Source organism: Pinus tabuliformis, chromosome 5_1 (assembly GCF_031772625.1).
Source record: "Pinus tabuliformis cultivar Carrire ecotype Pingquan chromosome 5_1, CPIR1, whole genome shotgun sequence".
Lineage (NCBI taxonomy): Eukaryota > Viridiplantae > Streptophyta > Pinopsida > Pinales > Pinaceae > Pinus > Pinus tabuliformis.
In genome coordinates, this window is record NC_142305.1 from 464,070,302 (window position 1) to 464,085,878 (window position 15,577).

Consider the following 15,577-nt stretch of genomic DNA (forward strand, 5'->3'; position numbering starts at 1 on the left):
TACTTCTCCCCCTTTCTCTGCGCATGTTTCTTGTCGCGTTGTTGCCTCTTTGCTTCTATTATCAAAATATACTCTTTCAACAAGTGGATATTCTTTGAACTTATAGATTTTCTTAGCCTTTGCACTCTCAGCAATCTTCCTCTTGACTCTGTCTTACATCGATTTGTTTCTCACTGGTGTTGTTATTGTTGCTTCTTGTGGTGTTGTTTCTTGCAGTGCCACTTTCCATTCTACAGCCATGCTAACCGGTTCATTAATACTAGAGGATTTATAGCAATAACTCCAAGGATATTCCTCTAGCCAATGACATGACCCGTGGACCCATAGGAAATACACCTTCACACAATGGTTCTTATATATGTAGTGAGGATCATATAGATTGAAAATCTTGGTGTTGAACCCAAACTTCTTCAAGTCCTCAGTCTCAACGTCTGCATCTTTCAAGGTATGGATCTCGTACAACCCAATGTACAAAGAAAAAGTGGGCCATGGTGCCTTCTTCCTCTTGTGCAGTGATGTTTATAACCCTGTGGAGATGTGGTACACAACCCCTTGCATGACTAGATTTTTCATCGCAAACCTTAGTAGCTCATGCGAAGGCTTCACCGTGCCAAATATCCTTATGAAGGTGCCACTGGGTGAGGCATACCGATCTACAATGTTGAGCAATGCCTATGTCACTTCCTGGGACATGTAAGGTGGGTCCTGTTCAAATATCATCCTATACAATGGGGTGATGAAGTGGTCAGAAGGCCTTGTCATGACTTGTCGGTAGCTGCACCCAGAGAGAAACTTGCAGTAAACATTCAAAACTTCCTCTGATGGTGTCCATGTCCAAGCCAAGCCAGGGAACTGTTGTTGGGCAAAGATTTCATCAATAAGGTAAGTGGACATATAGAATCTTGCTTTTCCATCCTTAGGGGGATTCCAGGCATTTGACATGTGCACTTTCAGCCGAAGAGCCAACATGTCGAACCTGTTGAAAGGCCTTCCTTCATTTTCCAACTGATCTAACATAACAACCCAACTCTGTAGAAAGGTCTTCGTGCTCTCTTAGTCATACAAGAGACATGCAAAGATGACTAGGAGTTGGTAAGCTCTCCTGAGTAACTTCATCTTGTAGACCTGGTTGGGTGTTGTCCTGAACTTCGATGGCTCTTGTACCAACGCTTTAAGATATCTCTTGAGTTCACATTGTTGTTGGGAGTGAAGAACAATGCATCCATTTAGTTCACCAGTTGTGGCAAGTGATACATTTGATGGTAGTTTTCCATATTAAAGGTAGCAATCTAATTTCCACTGGTGTTGCTCAGTGTCATCATCTCGGGATAAGCATGTGAGACAACCCAATGAATGATATCCGCACACGGGAAGGCAGGGTACCTGCAAGCAACCCTGTACATTCCTGACTTATGAATGTTGACATAGACTTGACAATCTTCTAGATCTTCTTTGAAAGTGTCTGCAAATATGTCCTTTATCTCTTGCCATGTGATCTTCATGTCCTTATCTACGAATAGTTGTGTGTCTACACATATGGGAAAGTTTATTGGCACCTGTTCAACCACGTCTCCAGTGCTAGCCTCTACAATGTCCTTTGATCTAGCTCTCTTGGAATCCATGATGCCCATACTGCTAAGAGATTGCTCAAAAACTAATGCACTTGAAGACAGAGCGAACTCTCATGGCAAGAAAATGTCAGTTTAAAAAAACACAATGCACTTCAAGGATCTATCATGAAACAAACCGAGTGACTGCTAAGAAAGATTACACAATAGTGACTCTCAAGGCTTTGAGATCGTGAGCTGGAACTGCACATTGCACAATCTCTACTACCTGCGAGACATGTTGCTGACTGGAATTGCGCAGAGTGCAGTCTAGTTGGGTTGAGTGTGGATTGGAACTGCACAATGCATAGTTCAATCCAGCTTAACTGTTGGATGGGACTGTGAATTACGCGATCCTAATTGGAAAGACCGGGAACTGTGATTTGGATTCAATCAGGAATGTAACAAATTACAGAGATAACCATAAATACAGAGATGCAACAGAAATAATACTTTATTTCATTAATTTAAAATACTGAAATATGGTTACAAACAGAAGTGGAAATAAACTAGTTCGAATGATGGTAGTTTATCTCTTAGGAGAGATGTGGCAGCTACATGCCTATGAACTATTTTACAATGTGACTCGAAGGCCTATATATTGTTGAGAAACAATGGAAAACCCTAAACATCCAAAAACCTAAACCTAGGAGATGAAACTACAAACTGTGGGCCCCATTTGGGTAAATTGGTACATCAACTTCTCGGGATTGTAACTTTGGCATACGATCTCTGTTTGACACGCACAATACCTTGTTAGAAACATATATCTAAGGACTACAACTTTTGAGTGAGAAACATCAATCAATAACCTTTGTGGCTCTCAGTTTTCCCAAAAAATGTCGTTTCGGGCCTCAAAACAACTCTGGAAGTTCAGGACATGAACAACTGCTAAAAATAGTAAACTATGCTACAATTAAGGAAACTAAAAAACTACAACAGACAGTTGTGGGGGTCCAAGTGGGATAGGCAAGTGGCCACAAACATCCACCTGGATCATTCCTCCCCACTTAGGAAGCAATGGTCCCCATTGCATTGAGTTCCTCCATGAGATGAGGAAAATTCTACTGAACTTGGTCCTTGGTGAGTTGTTCTGCAACCTCTAATGTGTCCCATAATGGTGGGAAGCATGGTCGAGGGCAGACCACATTAAGCACTTGGTGCAAGCGAAGGAGTGGGGGAACATTGTGCTTCAAATCATTGTTTCCCACGACCCTGGTAATGGTGTAAGGACCATATTGGAGTGGTATGAGCTTCTGATGGGCTCTTATAAGGCGTTTTTTCTGCAAATGCAACCAAACTTTGTCTCCCACTTAAAAATTGTGTGGCACCTAATTTTGATCATGTCGCTGCTTATACTTGGCATTTTCTAGAATGGAGTGGTGATAGATTGGCCCATTGGGTAGAGGTGCTCCGGAAGTCAGATCAAACGAATGCTTGACCTGATAGTGCAACATTACCCCTGTCGTTGAGGAAAATATGTCCTTGACTTCTTTGATGATTGTGTCCACCTGCTTCTACTGCGTGGAGGAACCCTTCCTGGGGGCCATGGATGTGGCTACGATCTTCCCCTTACTTTGAGGGTGAACCAGAAAAAAATGAATATCCTAGTTTGGGAGATGATCTTACTACATTTCTTAGTGGAGATCAAAGAAGTGGCGGTAGGTGAGGCTACCTCAAGTATCATGTATAATGTATTAGAAAAAGAAATAATAGCAGTGTGAGGCCTTGACTCATACATAGCATGTCACTTCCACAAGTATGGTTGACCTAATAATACATCACAAACATCAAGCGGTGCAACATCACACAATACCTCATATGTGAAGGGCTTGATGATGTAAGGAAGGCAACACTGCTGGCGGACTCAGAAATCTCATCCTTGGTGAAGCAACCCGATTTTGTACAGTTGCGGGTGTGGTGTGGTCAGTAGGCCTAGACGCTTCATGACCTCTGCTAAAATGAGGTTATTTTGGCTCCCACTGTCAACAATGAATTGCAGTGGTGAATCCTTCACCCACGTCTGTGAGTGGAAAAGACGCTCCCTCTCCTCTGGATCTTCGGGCTCATTCTTCTGGACCTTGGCAGTGGCAACAATGGCACTGGGCTCTACATCAATGATTTTCTTCCCTTTGTTATTCACCTTGTTGGGTTTTGACTTAAGGTCAAAACATGCATCCGATTCCGAAGCCTTCAACTCAACCACCAGTGACTACTTGGTCCAACACTCACTTGTGTTGTGAGTGGGGTTCTTATGGAACTCACACCAATCTCTTGTGTCCTTCTTTGACTTCGTGGTGTTGTTCTTTTCTTGTAGCCTCGACGAGTTGTCTTGAGTCACCCTGCCTTGGCTTTGTCCTTTGTTCTTCTAATTCGTAGATCCAAAGTCTCACTTCTTTTGTTTAAACTTCTGCTCAATCTTCATAGCGTATCGGTATGTCGTGCTAAGCAGGGTGATGTTCAAGAACTCCATCTCATCCTAGATGTATCTATGTATGTAGCCGCAGTATTTGAGTACAAAATCCAGCTCAAAATCCTTGATACCCAACTTTGCGCGAAGGGTATGAAAAATATTTGTGAACTTCGGCACATCTTGGTCCCTTCCCTGCCGCAGTGTGGTCCACTTTATGTATTTATCCTCATAGCTTTTGATAGGGTAGTACTGCTCCTTGATGGCATCTCAGAATGAATTCCAGGTGGGTGTGGCTAAAAATAGTGAGCCCGTACTTTCATCCTTTTGCTCACAGTAGGTTTCCCACCAGTCCTTGACATGGGGGGCCGCTTTGAGAATTAAAAAAGTGATATTTTCCCAGCTGGTAAAATCATGAACAGAAAAGTAACCATCTAGTATATTTAATCATTTATCTATGGTGTCTGCATCTATCTGACCCTCAAATATGGGAATGTCAAAGTTAACTTGTACCTTAAAGAGTGTGGTGCTTCTAGAGTAGCTGCTGGAAGTAGATGTGTCGCCCTTCCGTAGCCACTAAAGGATCTAGAAAAATTTGTCCATCATTGCATTCATTTGTCGCTTGAGGGCTTCTTTGAGCAAGATTTTGATAGGATCTCCTGCCCCCTCATCTTTCTTTTCATCTACCATGGGAGGCCGTCGAGATTTGTGAGGTTGGTCTTACAAAGGTTCGACCAGTTCAAGCCCTAACTCCTTATATCCCGACCTCGTTGGGGACATGCAAAGAAAAATAGAGAAAGAGAAGACTGCTCTAATACCACTAATCTAGATTTAAACAGGAACACAACAAATTACATAGATAACCATAAATACAGAGATGCATCAGAAATAATACTTCATTTAATTAATGTAAAATACTGAAATATGCTTGCAAACAGAAGTGGAAATAAACTAGATCAGGCGATGGTAGCTTATCTCTGAGGAGAGATGTGGTGGCTGCATGCCTCTAAACTGTGTTACAATGAGGCTCGAAGGCCTAGTTCAGGACCCAAAAACTGCTAAAAATAGTAAATTGTGCTATAATTAAGGAAACTGAAAAAATGAAAGAGACAGTTGTCGAGGTCCAAATGGGATACGTAGGTGGCCATCAACATCCACCTGGATCAAATTGACTCCTAGAATTGTGCAGAGAACAGCTGGAGGCCATTGACAGATAGCCTATGTGTAATTCTTGGAGCCAAGGCATAACCTCGAGCTCAAGAATGCACAGAGCATGTTGGGGAAAGCAAGATCTCAACCAAGGTGGCCTAGATATGCCTAAGGGCAACTTGAAATGAGTAGATATATAAGCATAAGAAAAGGATGGTGCAAATAGGAGTGAATGATCATACATGCAATCAAAACCAATGCAAGAATAAGCGAAATGGACAAACAACGAATTTGGTGGAGAGGGTCACCGTAATAGCAACTGTTAGTGCAAAAACAGTGTTATGCATGTGACGCTTAAGAAAGACAATGAAAAACTTGAAACAACACTTATAAAAGTTAAAACAGACTAAAATGCCAGCTATCATTTAACAAAACATGCAAAACAACACTCACAGAAGCCAAGGAAATAAAAGCGACAGAAAAAATAGCAAAAGACTTGAAAAGCAAAACTTACCCAGAAAAGTTGTGCCGACTGTGCCAAAGGTTCATAGATGCCTTGGGAATGCCAGAGCTCCAAGATTGAATGTGTAGAATGAGATCTGGGGCATGATTTAAATAGATTTGGTAGATTTATGGTTTATGACGTGCATGCCACAAATCTAGGAAAAAGCAACACTTGGCGGTAAGTTTCTAAAATCAACTTGCATGTAACTCTTAGTGCTAAAAATAGATCCCTACTTTTAGGGGTTCTTTTCACTTTTTGATTTTTTTATTTTTTTGAGAAAGGGCTTCCATGCATGCATGGGAAGTTTGCACAGTTCTAAAAGGAACCAGGCAACTTGCTGGAACATGCATAGAACATCAACATGAGGAATACTTCTGCGCAATTACTGGACTGAGTGGCTCTGGCTACCTCTCATTCGATATGCAATTTCCTAGCTGAAGACAAGCTGCCAGCTAGTTCTTTGTAATTCTAAGCCGAAGCCCAATGTCAGGATGTTTTGTGCTATTTCTTTAAGCAAGGATGTCTCCTAGACTTCTTTGTGCATTTCTGGAGAGTAGGACTTACTGCCAGGCTACTCTGCGCAATTCCTAAGAGCAAGACTTGTCACCCTGTAGAATTGCACAGTTTTCCAAGACAACACAAGAACCAGAAACAAACCAAGACTTGGGGTCAGCTTGTGGGTGGTCAGCAAAACAAGTTAGCAAACACAAGTTGCAAGTGAAAGATTAAACTTGAATGAAACATAAGTGCTTGATTTGTGCAAGACAAGATACTAAGATTTTGAGGAGGCGGGCTCCAAAAAAAAGTTAAGGAAAAATTTTGCAGGGTGGTTGTAGCCGCTACAAAACATCCCTATGATTGGAAACTAGCGAAATATTCTTCGACGGTTATTATTAATTTCTTCATCCTTTATATGAGACATGTCAATGACTCTAGGTGACCTCTCAGCATGAAATTGTGTGACATATAATGTCATCAAATGAGACTCCTGTGAAGATGTCATTCCAATATTCTGTAGTTCATCCAATGATTGCTCAAAAGTAAAATGAGGAACCATCCATTAGGTATTCCCTTCAAAAGGACCTTTCAAAGAGACAATGGAACTGATGTAGCAACCTGTGGAGCGATTTTTGGTTTTTCGAAGGTCACATAGTCGCACTCTTGGCTGATTTTCCTAAGGCACAAAAATGCGACCTAGATGGGAATGTGACTTACTGAAATTCGTGTGGTCATAGTAGATGGTTGGTCGCACTCACACAGATCTCACCTGAGGTGTTGTAATGTGACCTAGTGACCTGGGTGGAAGTGAAACCTCTTGGAGGTCACCTGGTCGTACCATAGCATAGGTCACATCATTTGGTTTCTTCTAGAGCTTTGTGACTTGTGACTAGTCACACTTGAATGAGATTGCACTTCATCCTTTTCTTGCCTAAGACCCTGTAGTGAAGTTGTGCGACCTAGGAGGGATAGTGACCTCTGGATATTATATAGTCTCAATTCTCAAATAAGTTATGGTCTCGATTGGAAGTCTAGGTCATGACTATGTGACCAATGTGGCAACCCTCTTTAAAGGGAATGGGGGTCATAAGATCACAGTTAGGTCAGGTCACATCGACCATTAAGTTTTACAACTGCGACTAGAGACTGGGTGACCTCATGAGAAATTCACACAACTTCCTGGTAGATCTAGTTGTATAGTCATCAACCCTCTCCCAGGATGACTTTGCAACTTACAAATGATCAATAGAATGTTAAATAATAATGAAGCTTAATAAGATCTCGATAATGAGGGACAAGTCTCCGAAATACTTTAACGTTCTTGGCATAAGGCTCAAGCATCAACCTAAGCAGCAAAACGATCTTCTATTTCACCTAGATGCACTCTAGTGCTAATATTTTTGTAGTCCTTTTGAAATCTTGGTGTTGTATTATCGATTTATTTACACATAGTGTGATGCTTTCAAAGAGCTCGTCGAATTTGATAGAATATTTACTTGGGCACTAATTTTGGCTTATAGTATAAATTCCTCCATCTCACCCCTCAAGTCTGTGTTAGCCTTTCAATCACATACAAGGGTTGATGATGTTTCTTAACTCATAGCCAGCGTGTGATGCATGAACCTCATCCACCCTTCATATACTGCACTAAATATGACCTTTAATTCCATTGACACATGTCTTACTATCCTCAACACATGCTCCAACGTACCCTTTTCAAGCAGTGTATGCTACTAGTATGGATGATCCACATGAATTATTCATGTATTATGTCGCATTTGTGTAGAACCTTTTGACCTTGGTGCAAAGGTATTGTGGATGTTTTTGGTGCTTTTGAGGCTACCGATTCATGTATACTATTATCCCTTTGATTAGAAGCATCGGATCAGATCGAATTGGGCTGGCAGCTTCCACGATATCTGCTAAAGGGGCTTTAGTTCCTCAATCCGGGGCAATGAAATGATCTAAGATCTCATGAAGTTTCTCTATAATTCATGGGATGTAATCGATTGTTGGGTGGGGCTACTCCTTTCCTTTCATACTCCATTCAAATGGTGCACCCTTCCTCTTGGAATCCATTCAGTAGAAATAAATTCCTTGAAGTGGGAGTATCGTAGTGCTCTCCTTTGACATCTTGTTGTATGTATATATATACAAGAGCCTATGATTTAATATAACAATGATTTGTGATTTCCAGTGCTTTTATGATGAGCCAAGATTGATATTGATTGTTTAAATTCCCTTCACACTTTTCTCTAGTCTTTGGAGTCATAAAAATGATACCACACGCTAGAAATAACGACATGAATCTTAACTAGTTTTGTTTCAAGGTATTTTTTAGGGTAGATATTGAATTCGTTGGTGTGTACCCATGCCCACTCCATTTAAGGCCTCATTTAATTCCCTGCACAAGAAATAAATAGAACAAGTTAGTTTATACACCTCAGACTTTTCATATGAAGGTAAATAAGACAATGACTAGGACTAAGATGTATGGTTTGAATGGAGCATGCTTAAACACAGAGTTTAGGCATTTGGGCGAGCTCATCAATTACAAGTGATCTAGATATTATGTGATATTACAGATGATGATGCAATTAGAGTGTCAATGACCCAAGGTGTTTGTGAGAATGAATTATACAATGTGTGGGCTAAGTTCTAACATGACTAAGGTGCACATGGGGACACCTTAGGGCTTCAAAGATGCACTAAGCCCAGTGGAAGTTTCATAATCCTAATATAGTTAATAGGGTGAGAACCCAAAAAGAGACCTTTTAGCCATTAACACAAGGTACTGCCATCACATTGGAAGTGTATTATGAGGTATAAAGACTTGAATGTGCTTGCATCATTAGAACACTAGCCCCTTAATATGACTTAGTGAACAAAATTGACTCAACTAGTCAAATATTTTCTTGAAAGGTTGATACTTGAATCGACATGCAAAGCTACGATATCTTTAACCTCCCTTTGGAAATTGAATGCCCACACTCAAGGATATCACTAAATGATGATGAGGTGCATCCTATATTTGTGGACTAAAAGTGACGATCAAACTCTCCATTGCCAAACCACCTTCCCAAACCCTAAAGCACCCAAAGGTGGTAAGAACACATGTACAACATGACCACTGGCACAAACATATTCCTCTCTCTTGCAAACAAATACTAATGGAAAGATAATGCCTAATAGCACATCCAACCACATCCACCTACTAAAAACCCTAATTAATTTAAGAGGACCAATGCAGGATGAGTTTAAGCCATGAGGTACCCCTGTAAATCCTAAGGTGCCAGTATGATCAAGCTCATAGCTAGACCCATAAGAATAAAGATAGTAATACATGCTAGAATTAATAGGGTTTTTTAGGGATAGTTCAAGGAGAGATTGACTTATTAGAAACCAGATCAAAATCCTAATGGGATGAGGGAGCAGAGGGGGGACCCAAAAATTTTTAATACATCCAAAATTTTGGGTGTTGTTGTAGTGGCTACAATAGGCTCTCATCATGTCTTGATTTGTAAATGAATGAACAATGAATATATGACCTAATAGATGATAATGCAGCTAATGTGATAAGGCATCAAAGCTTCTTAGTGATTCTCATATAAGTATGAGACCCCTATGCTCAGATCTACTATTATCACCTATAGAATGCATATTTGTGACATGTTTGACCAAATTTCTCTCATGGATAGTAGGGGTCCAATCAAGTGTTTGTTCAATTATGTTCATTAGTATCATTGTTTCACTATTAATTTTCATTCCTGAAGGTTTCACGGAGTTCTAGGCAGTGGCTTGAGTCCTAGCCTTGAAAAAGTGGCATTGAATCTGGGGTCACTAGCTTAGAACTAGCTTGAAAAGTCCCCAATCGCTTGTATTCCCTTGTTGTGAGAGAGACTGGAGGGTCCCAGCTACATGCATGTCCATGTCATGGGAGCGACTAAGGCCCTAAGTCAGTAAAATGCTAATTTGTATTAGGGGTTTATTACTTGGATGGGTTGGTTGGCTCCTTTATGTTTTGTGACATGTGTAGAAGATCAAAGTGGTTGAGTGTTGTCAGTTCCACTTCCTTAAATTGACATGGGGAGTTGAATCAAATTATAGTGGCCTCTTTTCACATGTTTACCCCAACGGACTAGTTAACTTGGGGAAATGTGGGAGGATGGTGTTACAGGAGGGAATTGGATAGTAGCTAGATAGTTCACAATGTGAGCAAACAATGGAGATAGAAATGATATGGAAAAAATATGCTCATTTGGGAGCTATTCATTTATCACTTCTTCATTTATATGCAAGGTTATTCTTGACTAGAAAACAACAACATTCCCTTTTCCTGGTTTCTCAACAATAGTCAAGTCAAATTATTGCAACATCAATAACTATCTAATTATGAAAGCATTCAGATCTTGTTTATTTGTTAAATACTTAATTGTTTCATGGTCACTATGCATGAAGACTTGGTAATAGTGATGTAATGCCTAAATTTATTTAAAGAATGTACAATGAAGAGAAACTCCTTTTTAGTTATTTTATAGTTTAATTCAACCTTAATGGACATATTTTTTCTAATGAAATACCTTTCATAAGGAAGTTTACATTCAAATTTTCCTAAATATGACCCAATTTCCATATCTAATGCATCGATATGAATGTGAAAGGGTAAGGTCTAGTTTGGACCTCTAAGGATGGGTGTTGTCATTATTTATTCTTTTATACTCTCAAATGCTTCTTGACATGGATTTTTCCAATGAAGTACATACAATGTTGAACCCTCTTAAGTTTGTATGAACCCTAGGTTGATAATTAAAGTTGATACTGTAAGAGTTGTAACATTGTTGCTACACTACAAAGGGACGCTAGTATGTATGAATTTGCAATATCCATAGTCACGTCCATCCTCCCTATGAGGGAGACTGTGCCATTTCCCATTGCCTTATACATCCACTAATATTTTCTTTCAAAAGACATCAGTCATTTCACTAGGCATCGTAATGTGACTTTCCATTGTATAATCTATGCATAACAGGTCGGCCACTGCTCATGCATGATTATCCACCCCTTAAAATATTAGTTTATTCCTAGAACTTAAAACAAGTGGACCTTCTAAAACACAAATTGTAGAGATCTGCCACTATGTTATCTAGGTTTTAATGATCCCATATATCTGCATAAAATCCTTCTCAACTTCATCTTGTAGTTTGCACTATCCAATGCACTTCTCCAAGGTGCATTCCTCCAAATGCCTCTTTCTTTTATGACTACCATCATTAGGGAATATGATGATATATTCGGTTTACATTAACCATGAGATAAACTTGTTGTATTATTTTCCTTGATTTTCTTAAAATCATTTTAGAAGTTGTTCTATCTCATTATATGAAATACCTTCAATCCATCATATTCTTTTAATAATACATGAAATATCCTTAAGAGGATATTGATTATAATATCTTCAAGATAAGGCCTAACTTTGATATGATGAATTAAAATATGGGAATCCCCCACTACTATTATCTTTTTGTAATTAAGATTATAAACCTAAATAAGATCTTGATATAAACGATAGGCCTCAACCCAATTATTTAAGGTAGAGCCTAATCCCCATGAATAAGAAACCTCTAATTTTCATTTGGGGAGAAAGATTATCACCACCACTTCTGCCACCCCTGGATTATTTTTATATGCTCCATCCAAATACAAAACATGATCCTTCTAGGATGAGAGCCATCAAAAAAAAAAAATTAGAAGATGAATGTAACTTCCAACTATGTTTTACCCCCACAAGGTGAATGATCTTCCCTTGAACATTAAAATATGATAGCGAATATTCTTACACAATGTTCAAAGGTTAAGAAGGAGATACATAATGATGGTTTGAATTGATGGATTCATCTAGTAAGGAGATTAATCAAAGTGTAACTTCTTGTGGATGAGAAAGACTATCTTAAAAGATAGCCCTATTCCAAGTTGCTAACCAAAATTTCTAGCAAAGGAATTTGGGGAGAATGAGCTAGATTCTCTTAGAAGACCATATTAGCTAACAATATATAGGGAGAGAGAAAATATATATGGTTTATGCATTATAGCATCCCATAGGACACATGTCTCACTTCTTTGTACGTGCATCCATTTCCATTCACAGAAAGAGATAGAAAAGCAGTCTCACCTTCCAACTAGGTTAGCTCCTAAAAGGGTTTCCTAGGTCATATATTATGTTATTATGGTTGTGAGTGATTGTATTTTTGTTTTCTCTATATTTTATAAATTTTCTATATTACTTGCATAAAAACAATAATTAATAGATCCATAAATCCAAATGTAACTTAACCATCATGGTGTATATTTTGGACTTTCTAATATATATTAGTAGATTTGTTGTGACAAATTGTCCAATGGAATATCCACGATAGTTGGTGTACCACATCCATATCAAAGTGGGTTTATTTGGGTGTATGGGTATTTGTCACAATGATCCATCTTGGTTAAGCCAAAAATCATAAGGCCCATCCATGGCTGATGAATATATTAATAACCTTTCTGATCCCACATATTAGAGGTTTACATAGCTATAAGAAAAGTCATAGATATAAACCATAATGTGAGCCTCCTCATGGAAGCCATAACTAATAATCTCACACTATGCGTAGAATATGGAGGTTCTAACATTAAGGTTGAATTAAAGGGGAAATCAATAGATAGGGAAGAACTACATATGGAATTTAAGAAACAACCCAAAAAGGAACAACCTAGTTTGAGCATTATGAACCATTCATATTCTCTATTTAAAATGGAAGAAAAGGTCAACATCAAGCCATATCATGGTAATATTGATGCTCTAACATTGAATCATTGGTTGTAGAAATTAGAAGTTTATACTAGTGTTAATATTATAGAGGAAGAACAAAATATTTCATTTGCTCAGCTTAAATTAGAGGGTCATGCCCTAACTTGGTGAAAAAGCCACACAAATACCCTAACATAGGAGGGTGATACTCGAGTGAATAATTTGGATGGTTTCAAGACTCTCATAAATTCATGGATTTACCATAATAGGTATGTAGAGGACTAATGGATATGGTGCCATTATTTCAAGTAGAAGTAGGGGTAGAGTGTACAAGAGAATGCTACATAATTTAGAAACATGGTTGTAATGCTAGGTATCTTCCTAAAGAACCTAGACATACTCCTAAAGTATTTGTGGGGTCTACAAAACCACCTATGGAAGCAAGTGATGATGTTCAAACCTATATTAGTGGATGAAACTTCTATACAGGAACAATTTGGAAAGAACGTGGGTTGGAAGAAAGGGAAATCAAGTGGCTCAAAGTAGGAGTACTAGGAATTTTCCAAAAAGGGGAAGAAGAAGTGTAAAGGAGGAAAATACAAAAAGATAGTAGCCACAATACATCAGTGCAAATATCCAAACAACTATTGCAACGACTTTAACATTAATGATCATATAGAGGAGAACTATTGGAAGTTTCATTTAGAGCTCAACCTAAGGAACGACTGGAAAGATGATAAGAAGAAAAATATGATGACCATAGATTTGAGTAATAAAGTGGAAATAAACTCAGATATGGATGAGAAGTTTGTTTTTACATTAATGAAAAAGGGGTGGATATGAGTAGCATTCAATAGCATGAAGAGAATGAAGTGACTAGACTCTTCCATATAAATATATAAGTCAAGAAGAAAATATTGATGTTTTGTGTGACTAAGGATCATAGGAAAATATCATCATAGTAAATATGGTAAAAAAATTGGGATTGTAATTTCATGATCATCCAAGTCCATATCCATTGGGATGGGTAAATAAGGATGCATAAATAAAGGTAACATAACAATGCAAAATCATATTTTCAGTCAGTGTTGATTTTATTGATGAAGTAAAACTAGATGTAGTTCCCCTTGATGTATTTGGAGTGGTGTTTGGAAGTCCCTATATGTACGTGTGAGATGAAATATTCACGTGGATATCCAACAAATTCTACCTCATCAAGGATGTAAAATCCTTCAACATTAATTCACATAAAGGCAAGTCCAAAATTTCAATAGTAAGAGCCAACCAAGCTAAGAAATTGATTAGTTCTGGAAAAAAAGTATGTTTTCATTGTTTCTAAGAGAAAATTAGATTATAGAAGAGTAAGTGAGAGAAAATTAATGCTTATATGGGTGTATTAAGAAACATAAATAAAAAATAGAACATTTGTCATGGGCATATAAGGCTGTGTTCTAGGAGCCTAAAGGGTGACCACCCAAAAGGAAAGTGGAACACGAGATCTAGTTGTTGTAGGACTCCCTATTGCCAAACATTGGGTTGTATAGGTAGTTCATCATAGAAGTAAGTAAGGTGAAGAATCAGTTGCAACAACTACTAGAACAAGGTTTCAATCAACCAAGTACCTCACCATGTGAGTCACCCATTATCATTATTCCAACAAAGGATGGTATTTGGTATATGTGTATTGATTATATGGCGTTAAAAAAAATTATGCTCAAGAATAGGTAAACCCTTCCTAAGATAAATGATCTATTGGATTAGTTGTAGCAATCCAAATACTTCACCAATCTCAACTTAAATTTTGGATAGTACAATATTCAAGTTAAAGACAAAGATATCTAGAATACTACCTTCAAAACCAAGCAAGGATTGTATGAGTGGTTAGTCATGCCATTCATCCTCTGCAATGTGCTAGCTATTTTTATGAGCTTAATGAATAATATATTAGTTCTTCTTTAATTTATCTAACACATCTCACATTTGATGCATGTGTTAGAGACATTAAAGAAGAACTACATACTGGAAAATCTCAAGAAGTGTGAGTTTGCAAAATAGTCTCTAGTGTAATTGGGAGATGTGATAGGTGGGGAAGAGCTGAAGAAAAATCCTATCAAGATGAAGGCCATCATGCAGTGGCTAGTGCGTATTAATGTTCTATCGTTAAAATGTTATGAAACCAGCTCACAATAAGATAGAAAAGATAGATCAACGCCTTAGAATTCAGCCTCTTCGAGGGGGCAACCTCCTTTACGTTACACAAATGAATAATTCTTCTATGATTCAAATGACAAGACCTCCTTTCTATATATAGGAGTCTAAGGGGTCATAATATAATCAGAGCCGACATAACAATAATAATGTAAGGGCACAATAGTAACAATAGTGGGCTTCTATGGGGCACAATAGTAACAATATGGGGGCTACGTGGGTACAACAATATAATAAGGGGGTTGTACTAATAACAATAAGGGGTTAAACTAGTAGTATATGGGCCTAACATGCCCCTCTCCTTCAAAAAGTGTTGCCCTCAATGCTTGAGTAGTTCTTGATGTTTCTATATAAAATTCTTGTCCTCCCATGTGGAATATTTAGTGGGTAATTTCTTCCACTTGATGAGATAC